At 41.9% G+C, this 18,745-nt stretch overlaps 1 protein-coding gene across 2 annotated transcripts in view; it reads right to left on the minus strand.

Annotated features, from left to right (window-relative positions):
• COL8A1 (collagen type VIII alpha 1 chain) overlaps positions 1 to 18,745 on the minus strand; it is an 85,782-nt gene that overhangs the window by 9,938 nt on the left and 57,099 nt on the right. For both annotated transcript variants that reach the window (XM_032197622.1, XM_032197630.1), the window contains one exon: positions 18,529 to 18,643. The gene's annotated coding sequence lies outside the window, so the exon portion shown is untranslated. The remainder of the gene's footprint in view (positions 1 to 18,528; positions 18,644 to 18,745) is intronic.

Consider the following 18,745-nt stretch of genomic DNA (forward strand, 5'->3'; position numbering starts at 1 on the left):
ATGGATGTGCTTGCATGCAGCACTGCTCAGCCTCGGGGCGGGGAGGAAGGACCGATTTAGGAGCATGTTTGCAGAAAAGCATGCAACTCTAATTAGGGGATTAGAATTAATTGTAGGTAGGATTTAGCAAATGCCTGCCTGTGAATACATTTTCCTGTTCTCTGCCACGTGGCACGCGCTTGAATCCCCTGCCTAATGCTCTCCTCTGGGCAGCTTGCCTGCGGTCCTGGTGGCAGGCGGCTGTGGTGGAGACACCTCAGTGACAGGCTGTGCCGACTCCCCGTGCAGCAGCTGGCCGCAAAGGCCTGGAAACCAGGCCCAGTGGCACAAAGCGATCACAGCCCAGCACTGCCTGTCCCCTTATCAGCCCTGGTCACCCTTCTGGTGCGGTGCTGGGACTGGCTGAACCTTGAAGTGTTGATAGCGGGCTGTGGGGGTTACTGGCTGCAAAACGGTGTGGGCAGATAGCTACAGGCTTTCTCTGGCAGCCTCCCTTCTCAGCTGTCTCGTCACTCTGATGCCAGCCTTGCTTTGGCAGGTGGGCTTTCAAGTGACCCCGTGAGATGCCCTGTCGATCGGTGCATGGGGATAGGCAAAGGTTGGGGCAGGAGGCTGTCCCTGGCTGTGGCAACTAAATCGAATTACATGTAACCTGCATCTTCACCCAAACATGACCAGCAAAGAATTTTCTAAGGGTTAACTGCCAGTTTTACTCTCAGAGAACTTTTAGTTGCTCATTTGATCCATTATTGTACTAAAAGCAGGCAAATTAAAATGTAATTTGTGAAGGTGCAATGATTCCTAAAGAGGCAGAAAGGATCAACGCAGGCAATATGTGTTTCATTCTAACAGAGACTGCTAACGCAGACTGCCTCACAACTCTGGAAAGACTGCTTAGAAGGTGAACCTTGCATGAGCTGGTAGATCTCAATATATTTAGGAAAACTTATATGTGTTTATAAAAATCCCATTCATTAACATCAGTAATGCACAGGCAGGTGCTACAGTATATATTTTTCTTAAACACACTTCCTCAAAAGTGGCAATAGATAGGAAAATGCTGATGATAAAACTGCTTTTGTCAATTGCAGTGGTGGATTGTTACAGATGTCACAAGGAGGTTAATGCTTATTCTAATAAAAATGTAGATTATTTAAAGAAGTGTAGGTGACTGCAGGTGTAATATACGTTCATATTAGACTTTTCAGACTAGGTAAGCCGTGCGTGGCACCAAACCTGAGGAGACTGGGGAAAAGTGGCCAGAAACTGCTTTTGTGTTTCTCCTGATCCTCAGGCTGTAGCCAGTCGCTGGTGCTGCCTGCAGTGAAAAAAGGCTGCACTGAGGGCTCCTGGCACCTGTTGGGTACCTGATGCAGGTGGGGGTGACAGCTTGTCAGGAAGGGGTACATCTTACTCTCTGTTATCACTGAGGAAACAAGGGTTTCTTAGAAGTTTAGACCTACATGTATAATTCCCACCCGTTTCTCTCCTCTTCTTGGATATTGGCTAAGTTTGTATGTTTTCCAGTGGGTTCCAGATGGGAACCATTAACCACTAACACAGCGTCAAAATCATGAAATCTCACCAAGAGTGCAATTCTGGGTACAATCATTCTTGGATTGAAGCCTTTGTTACAGAGAAACTTCATTTAATGTGCACCTTTGTAGTGATCATACTCTCACCTTCGCAGCCTGCATTTATTTTAACAGTCCTGGAGTTCTTGGACTATAAAGCAAGAAATCTGTGAGGGACTGAAGTATTTGGCTTGAATCGTTTGAAACAGTTTATTGTTCCCTATGACTCCTCTTGCAATCCTGTGGCCTTAAGCTCTGCCTTCTTGCCATATTTGCTTGACTGCCTCTTTCTGAAAATGGCAAAGCGTAGCATTGCCTGTTCATTTTCCTACTTTGATGGTATACAAAATGCGTTTTCCTAGCTCTCATCCAATTGCTGTTTCATGATTTTTTTTTTCTTTCTAAATAAAAGCAAGAGGTTTTTGGAGGTGAATTGTTACCACTTAGAATACATCCCTTCCCTCTGCTTTGATGAGCCTGTCAAGGGAAAGATCAGCTCTTCTCTCCCTTAATTTTCTTTTTTGTGTTCAAACTTTACAGCTTCTCAGAACCCCGAAGTTCCAGTCTACGGGAGACAGGAAAACAATAACAAATGTCTGCAAAATGTTTTTATTGAAAAAAAATGGCCTGTCTCTTAGAGAATTTTTATTGGAAGGGTATTTACCATTGAAAGATTTCTGCCCTTTGCATACTTCTCCTACCTTTGTTCAAACAGTGGAAGAAATTATCTTGCCTTACAAGGTTAAGCATACTAGACTACGTCACCCAGATAGAAATCAGTGAAGGACGTTCTAAAATTATTTAGCAACAGTTATTTTCCTATTTTATTGTCAAATACTGCAGATATTGTCGTATTTGTTAGGACATGCTGATCTTAGTCATGACCTGACGCTGTTCCATTCCCACAAATCAAACAGATGCTATCGTGTGATCCTACTCCCTAAATGGGTAATTCTTATTTTTATTCTATTTGCCTAGATGAAGACTAAGATGACAATAACCACAGTTAAGCACTCATTCAGTTAAAGTGGTTTAAAAACTGGGCTGTTCATTTTTTTAAAGCCCCTTTGTTTCGTGGGACATATCTGTGGGCTGACATGAAGCTGGAAGTTGCTGGATGGTTGACAGTGGATCTACCAATGTACATCGCTTTCTAATTTGGCTCCTTCGGTGCAAGCACTGCCAAAACTCTAACGTATTGCTCTGCACTGTCACTGTGGCTGAACTGCACACGTACATCCCTATGTCACACCAGACAAATCCACACACCAGACAAATCCATAAGGACCTCCTCCCTTTTCCTCTTGTGCAGCAGGTATGAAATATTACTTATTCAAATCTACTTTGCTGCATACTCACTTGAGTAGTCAATGAGTAGACAAGCAAAGACTGAAACTCTGCAAGTGCAGAAATAAGAGCATGACACCGTCAAAAAGCTTAAAACCTGAGTTGTGAACTCTGCGTAGGTTTGATTCAGTGAATACTGATAGTAAATGCTTGGAAAATCTCTCAAAAGCACAGCAAGGAAAAATAATGTCTCTGAAGCACTCACAGACATGCAGAGCTTCCCCCTGCCCCCAATGCACTTATCCTGGATCCAAGAAAATATACAGTCTTTTAAACATTTGTGTGAAATAAGAAATAAATCAAGTTAGAGGGAGATTCTCTTATCAAAGAAGTAAATCCATTGTGTCTCCTTGACTTGAAGTGCTTTGGATTAGACCCCTACGATGCCATGAGGCAGAATTTATTTCCTATATGCAATCCAACATCCTGCGGTTCAAAGGACCTGAAATTACTGTATCTCTCACCTTGGAATAAACCAACCAAGAGCCAGTGGAAATCAGAGCCAAGCACAGAAGACTAAATACTATCACTTGCTGAAGTCTCACAACTCTCCTCCAAGAGAAACAGCACACAATGTTCAGCATAGCCCTTTGGATCCACCAGCAGTAACTGTGAGAGCAGCAAGAGCGAAGGCCATAAAGCAGGTCAGTGCTCAGCTCTCCTGTCTGCCTGTTACAAAACGTCTGCAGTGGGAACCGACCCTCGCACTTCACCGATGTCATGGCCAGGAAGGAGGACTACGCCAGCGGTGGTGGGCTGAAGAGCCTGCTGCTACCCCGCCACTCAGCTGGATCTGGTGGGGCACCAGCCTGCAGCTGGCCCCGTTACAAGCAGAGATGGGGTTGGGATACACAAACAAATAGGGCTGAAGGGGGAAGTTAAGGACTTTAGTCTGTAATGGAAATTCAAGTCCCTGATCAGCCTGCAAGCCTTACATGGTGCAGGGAGCGCACTAACACCTCCTGTCCTTTGAGACAAGTCTCCTGTGGCTTTTGTCCCCATGGGGTCTGCTGCTCACTGTGCCAGCTCACCGCCCACCTCCTGCTGGGGCTCTGGGGGTAGGAAATGGGCACTTCAGTACCCTTAGCTGAAGAAAGGAGCGAAACCCCTCTTCCACAGCCTGAGTAAGCATCTGCTTGAGCTGCTGCTATCTGCTCATGGTTTGAAGAAAAAATTTGGCACCCGTCTTCAAAAGAGGATTATGGGCTATGAGCTGAGCACAGGGGGACTTGTGTCTGTGTGCTCCATTCAGCAGAAGGCTCTTAAAACCAGGAGAGAGCTAGGATTTAGGACGAACTGCGATCTTCAGCTTTTCCTATTTGGCTGGTTTAGGCAGCTCCCCAAACAGTGGCTTTTGTGAATCCTCCTCTGAGGCACTTAACTCCCCTTTCGCACATGCACGGAGTCCAGGCATCTAATTCAGGCATGTGGACTCCATTATGGAGCCAGATGCAAACATCCCTTCGTGGATTAGGATCTGAAAGATTTTAAATCCTGTATTGTCAATCAACTAAGGCCTCTGCTTTCCCTGCCTGGTCCTCTTTTTGTTTTAAAATTCTGTTTTCTTTGAAGCCGATATGTATTTCTCTAATTCTTCTTGTATCTATTCAAAGGAGCGGTTAAGGCATTTGCTAGCTGTTCCCAGGGTGATGTGGTTAAGGCAGGAAAGATTGACTTTAGAAAATCTGGAGTCACAGGAGTCAATACACTGGAGTAAAATCATATTCTCTCCTGCTAACTTTCTCCACCAGATTCCTGCTGCTGAGCATCAGAACAAAAGGTTTGTGGCTACCTACAGGCCATGGCTTACCCGATTGACAAATAAATCCACCAGGCAGGTATTTCACTAGCAAGGAAACAGTTTTGTTTCTCCAGACAACAGAATGGCTGTGAGCAGTGTCAGTAGTGCTTAGTACATGGAGGTTGGCTTTGTTTGTTTGGCTGTGGGATGTGGTACCTACTCGAAGTTTGTTTTGTGCTAGGTCAAGAAACGTACACAGATTTTCAGATGTTAGTGGAAATCTTGTATTCTTAATAGAAATACTTCTAATATACTTTGTGAAAGGCTTATTTAACCATACTAGAGAAGCATGAATACATGATTATAGCCCACTGGCTCTGAGCTTGTTTATAGAGATGTTTTTTTTTTTTTTTTTTAGGGCTGAGCTGTATTCCCTGAAAACTGTTGCAAAGTCCTTAATAAATGAAACAAATTAAGTAACAGGCTGATAAGACCCTGCAGGAATGAGCTCCCTAAAGGCCCAGGCTCACAGGTTGTGCTAGAGGTCATCCAGGCACTGGGAAGCAGCCATTCCAGCAGACCTGAGCAGTGCATGGGGATGGCCAGCCCCTGCCTGAACATGCACGCGTGTGCATTTGCAGGCAAATGAAACAAGCAGTAACAACAAAAATACAGGAAAAAAAACAACACCCCACCCCCAAACCTCAATATTCTCCCCCAAAAAAAACAAACCAGAAAACCCAGTCAGCTTTGCTGGTATTACTGCATCTGTTGGCAGCTTGTGCTGGCGTAACCCTGTCACACCACTACCCCGTGGGACCCTGGAGCACAGGGTCTGGTTTCCAGCCGAGAAGTGCCTGGAGCAAAGCTGAGAGCTGAGGGGCAGAGGTGAAGGCATTAGCTGAACTACCAGAGATTTAGCAGCTCTCTGCTTGCAGATCTCCAAGATCTCCCATAAGGTGAGGGATTGCTTGGCATTCAGATTTGCAATGGGTAGCTCTTTCTTTTGATACACTTTTCATCATGGGCTTTTGAAAGTAATGCCTCAGAGAGAGGAAGGAAGGCAAAATTATGGAGAGTTTTCATCTCTTAAAATATAGTATAAATTACTGGTACAAGGCAATGCTGTTGCTTTTAAATGCAGATTTGGAAGGATTAGTTTTAAAAAGATACATGTTGAAAGAACAGCACTCCTTTTTCTTCTTTTCACCCCAGAAGGCAGCACCAGTAATCAAAATCACCAAGAAAATAAAACAGCAACAACAAAACACAAAAAAAACAAAATGAAACAAAAGTGCTCCAAACCCAACATGCAGTGTATCTCATTTTTTGACAGTTTTGTCTTTTGCCTATTTACACTCTGGACTTGATTTTCTCCTAATGTGTGCTTGTACAAAACTCATAAATCACCTTTGAGAACAGCTGTTAACTTCTTCCCCTGCCTCTCCTTTTCCTGAATTCCTTCTTATTTTATCTTTCTTCTGTCTATGACTAATAGCTATACCTTGTTTTATCCTGTCTTGTATTTATTTTCCAAAAGAGGCAGAGTCTCTTAACACTGGTCAGTTGAAAATTATTTTCTTTTTTGATATTATGTTAACGATTACGTGCTGTTACGCCTTTAGTTTGGAATGAACTCCTCATCTTGATTAAATGTGATGCCTGAAATAAACTTGTCTTCAAAGGACTAAGACGTGACAAATGATCCGGAATAAGAGGAGAGATTCCTGCTTTCCTTCCACTTGCAAAAATCAGTACATTGCAACCACACAACGCTGGTGTGGCATTCATAATATGCTGATAACTTACAGAAGAAAAGACAAACCTAATTAAGTTTAATTTGGAAATGCAAAATTGTTAATGCAATATTGTTGAAGAATTTTCCTTGCTAGAAAGAAACTCGTGTCTTATCAGTTCCTGTGCATCAATTATACTATACATTATATATGTATTTCCTAGAGTTCAGTAATTCAGGCCTCCACAATTGTAAAGAAAACCCCGTATGATCTGGAACAGATTTTTCTCAAGTGACTCGATTAATCGCTTCCATGTGGCAATTAGCAACATTAGAAGCTTGTGAAATTCAGCAGCCAGGGAGCTGGTCACTTGTACAGATGGGCAAGTTGACATGTATAGACGACCCCATTATTTTTTAATGAGAACTAGAACACGTATAAAACTTGCTAGTTGTTAGATATTTTTATATGGCTCTCAACTTATAGACTTATAAACCTAGGCAGTTAGTCATGCATTAGACCGTGGCCTGTTTTTCTTAATCAAGCAAAACTACAATGAGAATTTTGCTCAATTAAGAACAGAAGAATTTGGCTGAGCTTTACTAAATTCTTGGCAGTCGGCAAAAACTGGCCTTTCCAACAGTAAGTGCCAGTGCAAAATATTTTGGCGAGGAACAAATGTCAGTTTAGATCCACTAAATTCCCATTTTCAGGCGGTAAAATTGGAATCACTCTGGTTTGTATTAACTTAAAAACACCCAGACTCTGTCCTACTGTTGTGTGCCTCAATAACCAGGTACCACCGCTGGCCCAGATTCTGTCCTCGGCTGTGGCAGCATGTTGACTGCAGTGGAGGTAATTCCTGCATTTAGCAGAGTAACCAATATCACCGAGTCCAGGCTTTTCCATACGCTCTATTTATCGATGCTGGTTGTCTGCTGTGGAAGTGATCGCCGTGGTTAAACGTATGTTTCGTACTGGACAGCACCGATTGTTGTTGAGTCTGTTTTACTGCATCCCATCTTGCGAGTGATGATACTTAATGGGATACTGCAGATGAACAACTTCACTTGTCTAGTGCCTCTGAACTACAAGGAAAGCTTCCAAAGATGGAAGAGTTGGAAGAGAAGTGGGAGAGAGCCTTTCCTTTGATTTTTTTTTTTTTTGAAGGAAATGTTTTTCTTCTTATCATTCTTTTCATCTATTCAAAACTCTCCCAAAGTCTTTCTGGAAACTGGGCTGAAGATGTCATGAGAACAGACATTATTTCACGTATCTGGTATCTTTTTTTTTGACTGGCAACAACGATCCCATTTAATTAAATGAAAGCAGATTTTGAATGTCTGTTGATGTACAGTTCTACAGGCAGTAGGAGAAGGAGGGAAGAACCTGTAAAGTAAACCTATCAATTAAATTAAAAATACATACTTATGTTCAGACTTGACTATTGCTTTGCAAAGAACTCCCAAAAAAACATGTACATGGATCCCATTTCCTGCAGGAGTTTGCTTTAAGCACCCGTGGAGTTGATGCATCATACTTCAAAGATTTCCAGTTTAGCTAGAAGTAGGGCTGTAAATGTTCTGCTCAGATTATTCACCATGGCTTAGCCGATGCTATCAGCCAGCCCGCTTCATACCTGCGGAAAACACTACTTCTCTTTGGCCTGCTAGAGAGCTCTGCAGGCCAAGTGTCAACACTGCAATCGGGTCTATAAATCTTGTAGATTATTTGTGCTGGAATTTCTCTTGCCATTGTGATGAAGAAATAATTGAGTTGCAGAACTGCATCAGTACATATGAAGCTCATTGAATTTTCTTCTCTAACAAAAGCATTATTTTGTAAATGGAAAGAAAAAAAAAGTATAAATGCAAGCAGATACATATGGTTTTGATTTTTGGACACATTTAATTATATAATTATTTTTTGCCAAATAACATGACATGGACAAGTTATACAAGTTATATGTTAGCCTTTTTTCTAATTTAACCAAAGTGATCATGTATATTGTGTGCTGGCTACACACAACACTATGTTTGATCTTTTTCCAGTCAAAGAAAATGGGTGCAAAAAAAAAAAAAAAAAAAAAAAAAAAGAAGGCATGGGAGGACCCAGGGCTTCTAAATGTGTCAAACTCATTACAAAAGACACTTTAAACTTACTCATCATTCAGACTTGTCAGTGAGGATGCCTCATTGGCTAAAAATAATGATCCTAAATTAAATTGATTTGTAAAGAAATGCAGTGGTGCAATACTTTTCCCTTGTAATTATAATACAAATGCAGATGATTCTTAAGAAGAACAAAGTTTGAAGGTTACCACATTTTAAAATGCACATTTATGGCCTTGCTCAGCTGTGTGCTGCCAAAGCACGCACATTAGAAATGAGCTGAGGTGGCAGAGTCAAGGTCCAGAAAAGCCTTTTTTTTTTAACTTCAGGTATAGCATAGACTCTCGCAACTGTTATCTCTGCACGTGAGGCTGATGCTCTGAATCAAAATGGTGAAATAGGCACAAGCTGAAAGTTTGCTGTTCTCATAAGACAGTCTTTCTTTCTGATACCACAAGAGGGGAAGGAATCTAAAAATGATAATGGTGAAATACTGTTTCTGCCTCCTGATAGGACATGCTGCCCCTTAAGATTTAAAAAATACCTGGCTGTTGCTTTTTCCCTAGGAACTGCTAAGAACAAACAACTTAGATGTACGAGTATCATTTTTTAATTTTGTTATGGGAAAGGCAGGCATGTTCCACCATACCCTGCTCCCTCTCTGCACGTGTGTGTGAATCGCCTGCTAATTCTCCCTATATTTTTTGGCATGCTCCAGCCCTTGGTCACAAGTTTCTCCCCCTCCTGCCCCCAAGCATTACAGTTTGTGGTGGAGAAGGAAGGAGGAGCAATGAAGAGAAGTCAACCAACAACCAGTGGAGCTTATTAAGGTCCCTCAGCTCACACATCTGATGTAGGACACATCTGGAGTTCAGCTGCGAGCAGCAATAACTTGGCAAACCAACCTGTGCTGAGCACCAAGGTGCTGCAGCCTGGCTGGCTGGTGGTACATGTGCTGCCTCCTTTTGAGCTAAACTTTGATACCTCTGCAATATGCTGCAGATACTTCTGGGACCGCGGAGTGGGTATTGCTGCACTTTGCCATTCGCCTTCTGTTCCTCATTTGCAAAATGGGTCTGGAGCTCTGAGCTCTAAGTGATGTTGTAAGGAGAAGCACATAAAGCATTTTAATGAGGGCTATAGTAAGTAATCAGTCTTCTCTTATCGTCCTCATGCTTGTGTGTGTCTAACACATTTATGGAGAGAAGAAACGTTTGCTGGCAGTAACCTCTTCCATGTACTACATTGTTTCTCAGTCTCCAGTCCCCACAGCTGAGTGTTTACATGTCTCTCTGAACCTCCGTCTTTAAATAAAACCGCACAGAGACCACAAGCCACTCTTGATGAGCAGACACATTTATTCAGGTTCTCTTCAGGCGTATGAGACTCAAAAGAATAAAGTTCCTCAAAATGTATTTGTCAAGAAGATGAGCACTCAAGATAAACAATGTAGCAGAGGCCAAAAGAGAAATTAAAACAGGACATTCCCCCCATCTGGTTTGCTTAAGCAAAATCAGATGGATTTGACTCTGGGGACCTCAGGACTGGAGCTGCCTTTTTTTTTTTTTCTTTTTCCTTTTCTTTCTTTTTTTTTTTTTTTTTAAATCCATGTATGTTGGAACTGTATTTGCAGTTCGTATGAAACTGTAGGTGCTACCCTCAGTTTTTCTTAAATGCTGGCTGTATTACACAGGTTCTATATGTTATTGCTGCTTCTGTGTTCATTAATCCTCTGTGTAAATGCAATCCATAAACTGTTGTTAACCCCATTACCACAAGCACACCCTCTATGCCTTTAATTGCAGCAGCTTTCATGAACACATGCCTTTGCAGTCTGCGATGCCATAAAGAGATGAAACAGTACTTCTTAAGTAAAGGGACACATTTCTTTGTCTTGCTATTGTCATTTATCCCAGGTTGGATTACTGTTTTGTATGTTTTGGGGCCACCTGAAAATGCCTCGATTCTGTACAGTAACTATTAACTCCAGTTTAAAAACAACCAGAGTAAGGTTTTGATTTGTTTTTATATAGTAAAGATGTGCCAATCGCTCTTTGTCCTGAAAGGCTTGAGTCTATCTCCAGCTGCCCACATTAAGGCTCAGGCTGTGCCCTGCTTTTGGGGCTTGTTCTGAGTTTACAGCTAGGTACTGCTCATGAAAGTGAAACGGTGAAAAAAGAGCTAAAACGGCTGGTCAAAAACAGCCTCTGAAAGCAGTGGAAAGGTTGGCACTTGCACAGTTGTATAAAGGAAACACTGTTATTCCTAAGGACAAGTTACTGTTTCTACAGTTATAATTTAACACGTTTTTCTCTTTAGCACGAAGCCACACGCTGGTGTACGTCTAGGCGCAAAGCAAACACGGTATCGTGCAGCTCGGGGACAGTCAGCTGGTGTGAGCAATGTTAGTTTTGTAAGCCTTGCGTGGAGCTTTATCTCACTCCCTGCTGCAGTCTGTACTGGATGAAGGGGACTTGATATTTCAAACCCATCTTTTCTAATGCAAATCCAGGCAGAGTCACCTTAAGTAATTTGTGGCATTAGTCAAATAGATGATCAGATGTTTATGAATCCTTATTTGTAACCAAGATAAAAAATGGGTTGTTAACAAATGTATTTGTAAAACCAAGCCTGTAGTACCTCAAATGTTTCAGCAGTGCATCTGAAGATCAAATGCTTCCTATCGATGCATACGTATTTAGCTACTGACAGGCACTACAGGCAATACAAGTATTTGCCGGAGCAGTCTTTGAGCATTGGGTTTTCCTGGGAAGTCAAAGCTTTGAGAGCGCAGACGTCTCCTTACTGAAGCTGCCCCTTGGTGGCGTAAGCGATCCACTTGAGCACAGGCTCAGCCCTGACAGTTGATTGAAATTGTTTTTAAAGCAAAATAATAAAAGCACGTCCTCATAATTTTTCTTTATTTGGGTGCTACTGGTGTCACAGCTACACCTTCACGTAGTGTTTGCTGGGGCACAGCTGTGTTCTGCTGCCTTCTAGTCAGAACGATCACGTCATGATAAATGATAAAGACGTTTCTTTGTGACAAAGGTAGAACCTTGTCAGCGTTCATCCTGTGTCTTTGGATGAGGAGGGTTCTGTCTTCTACCAGTTATTAGGATCACCTACAGACAGCTTGTTTAAAAAGAGCATATTCCTGGTTTTGGCCAGGGCAAATCTGATGTAACCTGACTGTTATCAAATATAGAGTCTTAGAATCATGTAGGTTGGAAAAGACCCTGGAGATCATCAAGTCCAGCCATCAAGCTAACACTACCTTGCCCCATCGCTAAACCATTTCCCTTAGTGACACATCCCCACATCTCTTAATTAAAACCTCCAGCAATGGGGACTCCACCACTTCCCTGGGCAGCCTGCTCCAATGCTTGACCACCCTCTGCATGAGGAAATTCTTCCTGATATCCAATCTGAACCTCCCCTGTGGCAATTTGAGGCTGATTCTTTTGCATCCTCTCACCTGTCACCTGAGAAAAGAGACTGACATATCTTTCCTTTTAGTCCTTTCTGTCTTTCTGTCTTCTAGTTTTTGTGTAGTTTTTCAGGTGTTTTTAATCTCTTGTTCATCAGAAGGCAAGGGGCTTTGTTTTCTGTCTAACCCAGAAGTGGATTGTGGTGGAAAGTGCTCTGCTCTGAGTGCATCAAAACCTTTCTGCCGGTTGGCAGAAAGTGTTGAGCACCAACCCTTTGATATCAATCTTTCCATATTTAGGGAAGAAAGAGAATGAGTTTTGTAGAGTCTCTGCAGTTCCTATGCAGTTATACTTCCTATTTTGGGGGTCATACTCATTCCTGTCTAGGTTTAATCACCCATAGTAGGGTGTTTGTACCTCATACTTGACCACTGTAAGAGGAGGTAGCATTATGCTGTATGTTCAGGCATTTATTCTGCTCTGTTCAGCATTACTAAACCTAAGAGCAAAATCTTCCATCTCTAGGTAAAAAGTGAAGGGGAAGAGAAAGAGCAAAGGAGCTAAAGGAAGCTAAAGCAGGAATGTCTGGAGAGAGCATCTGTCTTTAGCTCCTGAAGGATGCTAAGGAAGGATGTGAAGGGCTGTGTTTCATGGCAGCTGGAACAGTTTCTGCCTGAGCTTGGAGGACAAAGTGCACAGAGCTCCCAGGCAGCTGACGCTGGGAGCAGCTCTCTCCTGATGCTGGTGGCTGCACCAGCAGGAGGAGCAGGGAGCCCCCAGGTGCCTCACAGCACCTGCAGGCACGACATGGGCTCAAGCTTTTGCCACTTGTAATGCACACACTGACTCCCACTCCGTGACCCCTGAGATGTGCTGGGGTTACAGAGACAGGAACACAAAGTACAATCCCCTCTGGGAGGTTAAATGAACACGTGTCACAAGAAATTTAGCCAATACCTGGATCACCTACTGTCCCGTTTTTACTGTTTAATCCTTTTCACACTCCTAAGAGGTCTCTGGATATTCCATTGCCCATGAGATGCACCCAAAGACAAGAATAATGGCATTTTTTTCTTTTCCTAGTTTGGTGCCTCAGCAGTACATGCCCGAAACAGTGGAAGTAGCAATTTCACAAAAAGCAGTGATTGCACTTACTTCCTAAATACATACGTAATAAAAGTCTTTAGATTTCTGAGATTATATATCTCCAGGAAAACAGTCTCCGCTTGATTTAGATTTACTATAGTCCAGGAAATAAAAATGTCATCATCCATATTTCACAGGCCAGAGTTAAGTCTTTCCTATGGGAGATAATACAATAATGTCCAGAGAAGAGAGTGAATTCACTGCAGGCAAAAACTGTAATCAAAATAATAATAAATTAGACTGCTCCAGCTCTCCTTTGGTTCAGCTACAGACTGGAAGAGATTTCTCAGAAAGGCATTTGACATTTTATTGAGACCATGCACTGGATGGAAAAAGAAGAATATCACCTGCTAAGAGTTAACGTTTTAGGACTCTTCCTCCCCATGCTAAATTCAATATTTCATTTTCAGCAAGAAAGCTGCCAGCCAGTTGGATTAGCTGAAGCTGGGTAAGCCTTTTAGATTATCAAATGTCACATGAAAAAATACTAGGGAAGCTGGGGCTGAGTAAGTGTTAAAGCTTTGTTAGGATGGCGTGTCCTCAAAAATAATTGTAGATGCCAAAGACAGAGCTTTCCAACTTCTTTCAGGCCAAGCAGAGATGCCAAGTATACAGAATTGGAAGCCGTCTATCTTTTTTTCTTTCTTTCTTTCTTTCTTTCTTATTATTTGCTTGATACTGTGCAGACAGCAGAGACAAAATACCAAAAATGCCTGAAATCCTTATGACCTTTCACTGCAAACTGTGAACTTTGTCCGCTAAACTCAAATTTCTATGTACACTGCCAGCACAGGCTCCATGCTGCTGCTTTTTCTTCATCTTCCCAGTTTATCGTGTACCGGGGGACAGCTTCCCAAGGACCAGGCAGGAGGGGGAGCCTGAGCACATTCCAGACCCCTTTGCAGGTTCAAAATACTAAATCTCCGTGCTGTGCATTGCTCAGAAATACCTGCAAGGCGAGCAAAGCAGCATGAAACACGCCGTCTGCACACAAAGCAAGTATTCTGCAGCCATCAGCTGGTGCGGCTCACATTCCCGCGTGTGTGCTGATGCCACGGTGCTGCCTAGCTGGCCCCATTTACGCCGTCTCCCATTTACGCCAGGAATACTCAGGCTACTGTAGAGCAAACGGTCCAAAAATGTGTTCAGTAAACGATTGTGTCAGCTTCTCAAGTAAAAGGTCTCTGATTTCAGCTTTGTGCTCTGGTATTCCTCCACCCCTGGTAAATCATGAGCTAGACTGCTGCAGAGAATAAGTACAGGGGAATTTCAGATAGATGAAGTAGAAAAGGATCCTTTGGAAGACTGCTATGAACTCTAATATTGGACGCTGTTTGCATACCTATTGCAGTTGAGAAAGGATAAAGATAACCTTGTTACTTAAGCAAAACCCAACAACTGCATCAAAATCCTTTGAAACTAAACAGAAGGTTGAAATATGTAATAGATATTTTAGCTGAAGGTTCACTTACTAACCTGATAGGTTCATGGGCTATCATTGCTAGCTGGGTAATCCTTTTGAGCATATTTCAAGTTCTGTTCTGCACTGTGGTAACATTCTCTGAACATTACAAGACAAAGTTCCTGTGTCTGAGCCCCCTAGGTCTAGAAAACTGGTCAAAAATGTGACATTTCTGGAGAGCCTCCTGCATAGAAAATGTACTAATGTTTCCTAAAGAAACTCAGTGACTTCGCAGGGAATAATTTTGCTGAGAAGTTATGCCAGTGGGGCTTTTGAAAGAAGGCGTTTGCTTAGTGCTACTTATCCCTGGACAGAGAAGCTATGGGAAAACATGTGGAATGCGTTTGCAACGTGGTGACTGCAGCTATATGCTCTATCTGTTGCTGTTACTGAACTCTGTTATCAAACCGTACCCTTCAGCACATAGCCAGGAGGATTTATGCTTAATGCAAAGCCCATAAAAAGACTTAACTGTTTCCCAAAGCAGACAGGCATATTGTGCTAGTCTTCCATGGACTTGCTGGATAAAAACCTGCCTTTTTTTTTTTAGCCTAAGCACCTTGAGTTAGCTGCTTATCATCACACTGCAGAGGGGCAGCCCCTGCACATCACAAGGGAAAATGCTTCTGGTGAGCTTGTACCTGTAGATCAGAGGCAAGCTTGTGTGTGTGTGTGCACGTGCGAGCTGGCCTGGGGAGCTGGGGAGCCTGAGCAGCAGAGAATTACAGAGCAGCAGGTCCTGCAGGACTCTGCTTTGCACAGCCTGGGGTCGTAAACGCGTCCTCATCATTGCTGGTGGCAAGCAGGAGGTATCCCCAGAGCAGCCCCGAATTGTATGATTTGTGAAGGCAAGTTCATCTTGTTATTCCTCAGTGTTCCTCAGTACCAGAGCTTTATGTGTCAAGTATCACTACTAAAGCCCTAAAGAAGCCCCTCTTCGTCAAAACACAGACAAAAGCAACCCTTGGGTTTATGCGCAATAATATTTGGATTAGTCAAAGAAACCTCATTTGCCAATAGGAAAAGAGAAGTAAATTTCTAAGCTATTGAATATGCTATGCTTGGAAAGGATTATTTCGTCTGTAATTCCTCTTTAATTTCCTCCCATCAGAAGTGCTGAGAGGAGTCTGAAGCTAGCTTTTCAAGAGACTAAGGCAGTTCGTCCACTGATTTCTTTTGAAAAATCAATGGACCTGGAAATGTAAGATAACATTTCTATAAACGCATGAATAATATGAGGTTTAAATTCCACTAAAAGCCGTCTAGGGCTTCCAACTCCCCAGTTCAGACAGGGAAGAGGAAGACTGGCAAACTAACCCATATTGTAGATAAACAGGGATTGAATGGAGGGACATAGGGCACAAGAAAATGAGGAGGCAACTGGGGGCTGAGAAGACTATGTTCGTGGGGTTTAAACACGGAGAAGTGTAAAAGACCATGGAATAAAGGATAGACAAAAAGAATATCAGCCTATACAAACTGAAATGTTACTTTCAGTAATGTAGATTTGCCTTTGATTTTGAGGGGAAATCACTAGGACCACATAAATAACTTGATCACCTGACTCATTGGCTATGAATTCAAGGTTTCTTCATTCTTCTCCCTGATCAGATTATGAAGTGTCTGAAGTTAAACTAAACTACTCATTCTGGTAACCTTCCTGAATAGTTTTGCTTTCTTCATTTCAATTGTCTTTTTTCAATTTAAAAATATTATTCGAATACCACATTTGGGTGGGTAATGACTGCCATGACACCGTGTAGAAAACCAAAGCAATCCGAAGCAAGCTAGACAATCCGAGTACATTTTTAAAATACCATATTGCTTAAATAAAATAAACTTAAATCCCTTAGTCTAGCAATTACTTTCAGATGTTTGATTGTTTATTTTTAAAGAGCTGTCATATCATCCATTCAGAACTGATGAACACTATTTTGATATCTTCACGAGTTTTCTCTAACATCTGCTCCCTTCCTTACATCGTGAACGACACACTCATCTTCATTGTCTCTTGTATTTATCTTAATTTCGCTGTATTTTATTTTATTGGAGGAAAAACTTAGCAGAGCTGTTTGTGGCAAGATTTAGTTACAGGAAACCCAAAAACTAAGCCCCAGTTTCAGCTGAGACAATTAGACTGTTGATTTTGGTAGGAGCTCAGGACTTCTATTGGACCCAAATGCCTTTCAAGTCTAATTGCCAGTTGATGATCAAGTCTAAAATATTTCTGTATTCTTGCTGCAGATATTGGGCTTTGTTTCCCTTTAATTTGAGGGATATTTCTATCCAGATCTGAATGTTTTGCTGAAATTATTCTCTATTCACTGGAATAGATTAAAACGAAAAGAGAAAAAAAAGGAAATAATAACATTTTCCAGAACTCTCAACGGTTTCTTAGGCTTTTTTTTTTTTTTTCCCCTTCTTCTTATTTCTCTGTGCTTTGATATCTCTGTATTGTTGAGTACAGTGTTTGTTTTTCTCAATGCAGTTTTGCCATGCATGAAATGTAGCAAGTGCTCGTTTGCACTTAACTGTTGCTTTTTACTGTCTGGAGTAAATGCTTAATGGTCTGTATTCCTATTTCACCTGCTGTAGGTGAAGGACTCTGAGGTTTTTTGAAGTGATCTACATTATTGTATAACACTGGAAAATCTCTCTCAGAAGGTTTGAAGAAACTACTAATAAAAATAGCAGTGCTCTCACAGAGTGTGTTAATCAGCTGCTATGTAACCTTTACAGCCAAGTTATCAAAATCCACCGCCGTTCTTGGATGTGTGTTTTATTGCTAGGTGGATTGGGCTCTAAAACTTTCTTATAGATGCTCTGGGAGAGCTTAAATACCAGCAGGAATGCATTTTATACTCTATTAATGTTTTGTGGGCTGGGGCCTTGGGCTCTACAATTTCTTCTTTTTACTTTTTTTCCCCCTTTTTTCCTTTATTTTTGTGTTACCCCGGGATAACACCCTGTCTAGGGACGGGCTCCAGGGGAGCGGGTCTCAGGGCCAGCTCTGACAGCTGGCAGCTGCTGGGCATCGAGCCGTGGGCGAGACTGCCCCGGTGCCCAGAGAAGCCCAGTGGGTTCCCCAGGCAGGGTGTCTGCCAGGGCCGGTGTCTGGAGCACTGTACTGGTGGAGCCGTGCTTGTAGTGACTCTGCTGGTTCCCTTTCAGACAAATTCTGCAGGATTTCTCTGGAGGAGAGGCACACGATCGAACGTGGCGCTCATCTTCCCAGAGAGCTGTTGAGAAAGTCTGAGGAATTTACATGATTAATTCGTAACATTTGGATTCTTTTAATTAGCCATCTAGAAACCAAAACAGAGCGCAGGACACTACTGCAACGTAGCTTGTTAAGCAATAATGCATTTTTTCTTCCAAAAGTCACACTTGATAACAAACAATAGTCATAAGCATAAGATGACTGTGGATACTATGAGCTAATGTCTAGTTGTCAGAAACTTTTCCATTAGGGCTCCAAATGATGTTTAACATATTCTTTCCGTTATTGAGCTAAACTAAACATTGCATTAAACATGGATTTCCAAATGAATGTTACTGCTGTTTGCCTTCACATATGCATACACATGGATTCAGACACGTGTACATATGTATTTCGGATATCGAAAGTACATCAACGGCATAGCTCACTATATGCCCAGGGTAAAATGTTTTCTGTCATCCTTTTTAATGAAACCCATCCTTAATCTTTCCTGACTTTCCTAAACTATGAAGAGTGTCCAAAAGAGTAGATTTTCTTTTAATCTAGGAAAGAAAATTCTGCTGAGGATAATCACCAAAGTATGTGTACCATATATTTTTCTACTCAAAAATCAAAAGCTTTTGGTGCGTAGCAAACACTCGAATAACTTATCAAATCCTTTTTGGTGCTTGCTTTAAGACAACTTCTGTTTTAAGCCTTTGCACTTTTGTTCTGGCATTATGCATAACTCATTCAGGATTTCAAAGCTGGATATACTTACATTTAGATATCAGGACAGGGCAGAAGAAGGACAGGTTGTTTGCTTTTCACTGTAGGAGACCTAGATTTCCTGTCTGTGTAAGGCCCGGTGTTATTTTGTTGATTTTAAGTTGGTCCTAGAGGGAAAAGAAAGCTTATAAGAAATTCATGAGCACAGTAGCCTTTTTTTTTTTTTTTTTCCCTTTCAGAAATGTTACGGAAATTTGCCCAAGATTTTC

The sequence above is a fragment of the Aythya fuligula genome, chromosome 1 (assembly GCF_009819795.1).
Source record: "Aythya fuligula isolate bAytFul2 chromosome 1, bAytFul2.pri, whole genome shotgun sequence".
NCBI lineage: Eukaryota > Metazoa > Chordata > Aves > Anseriformes > Anatidae > Aythya > Aythya fuligula.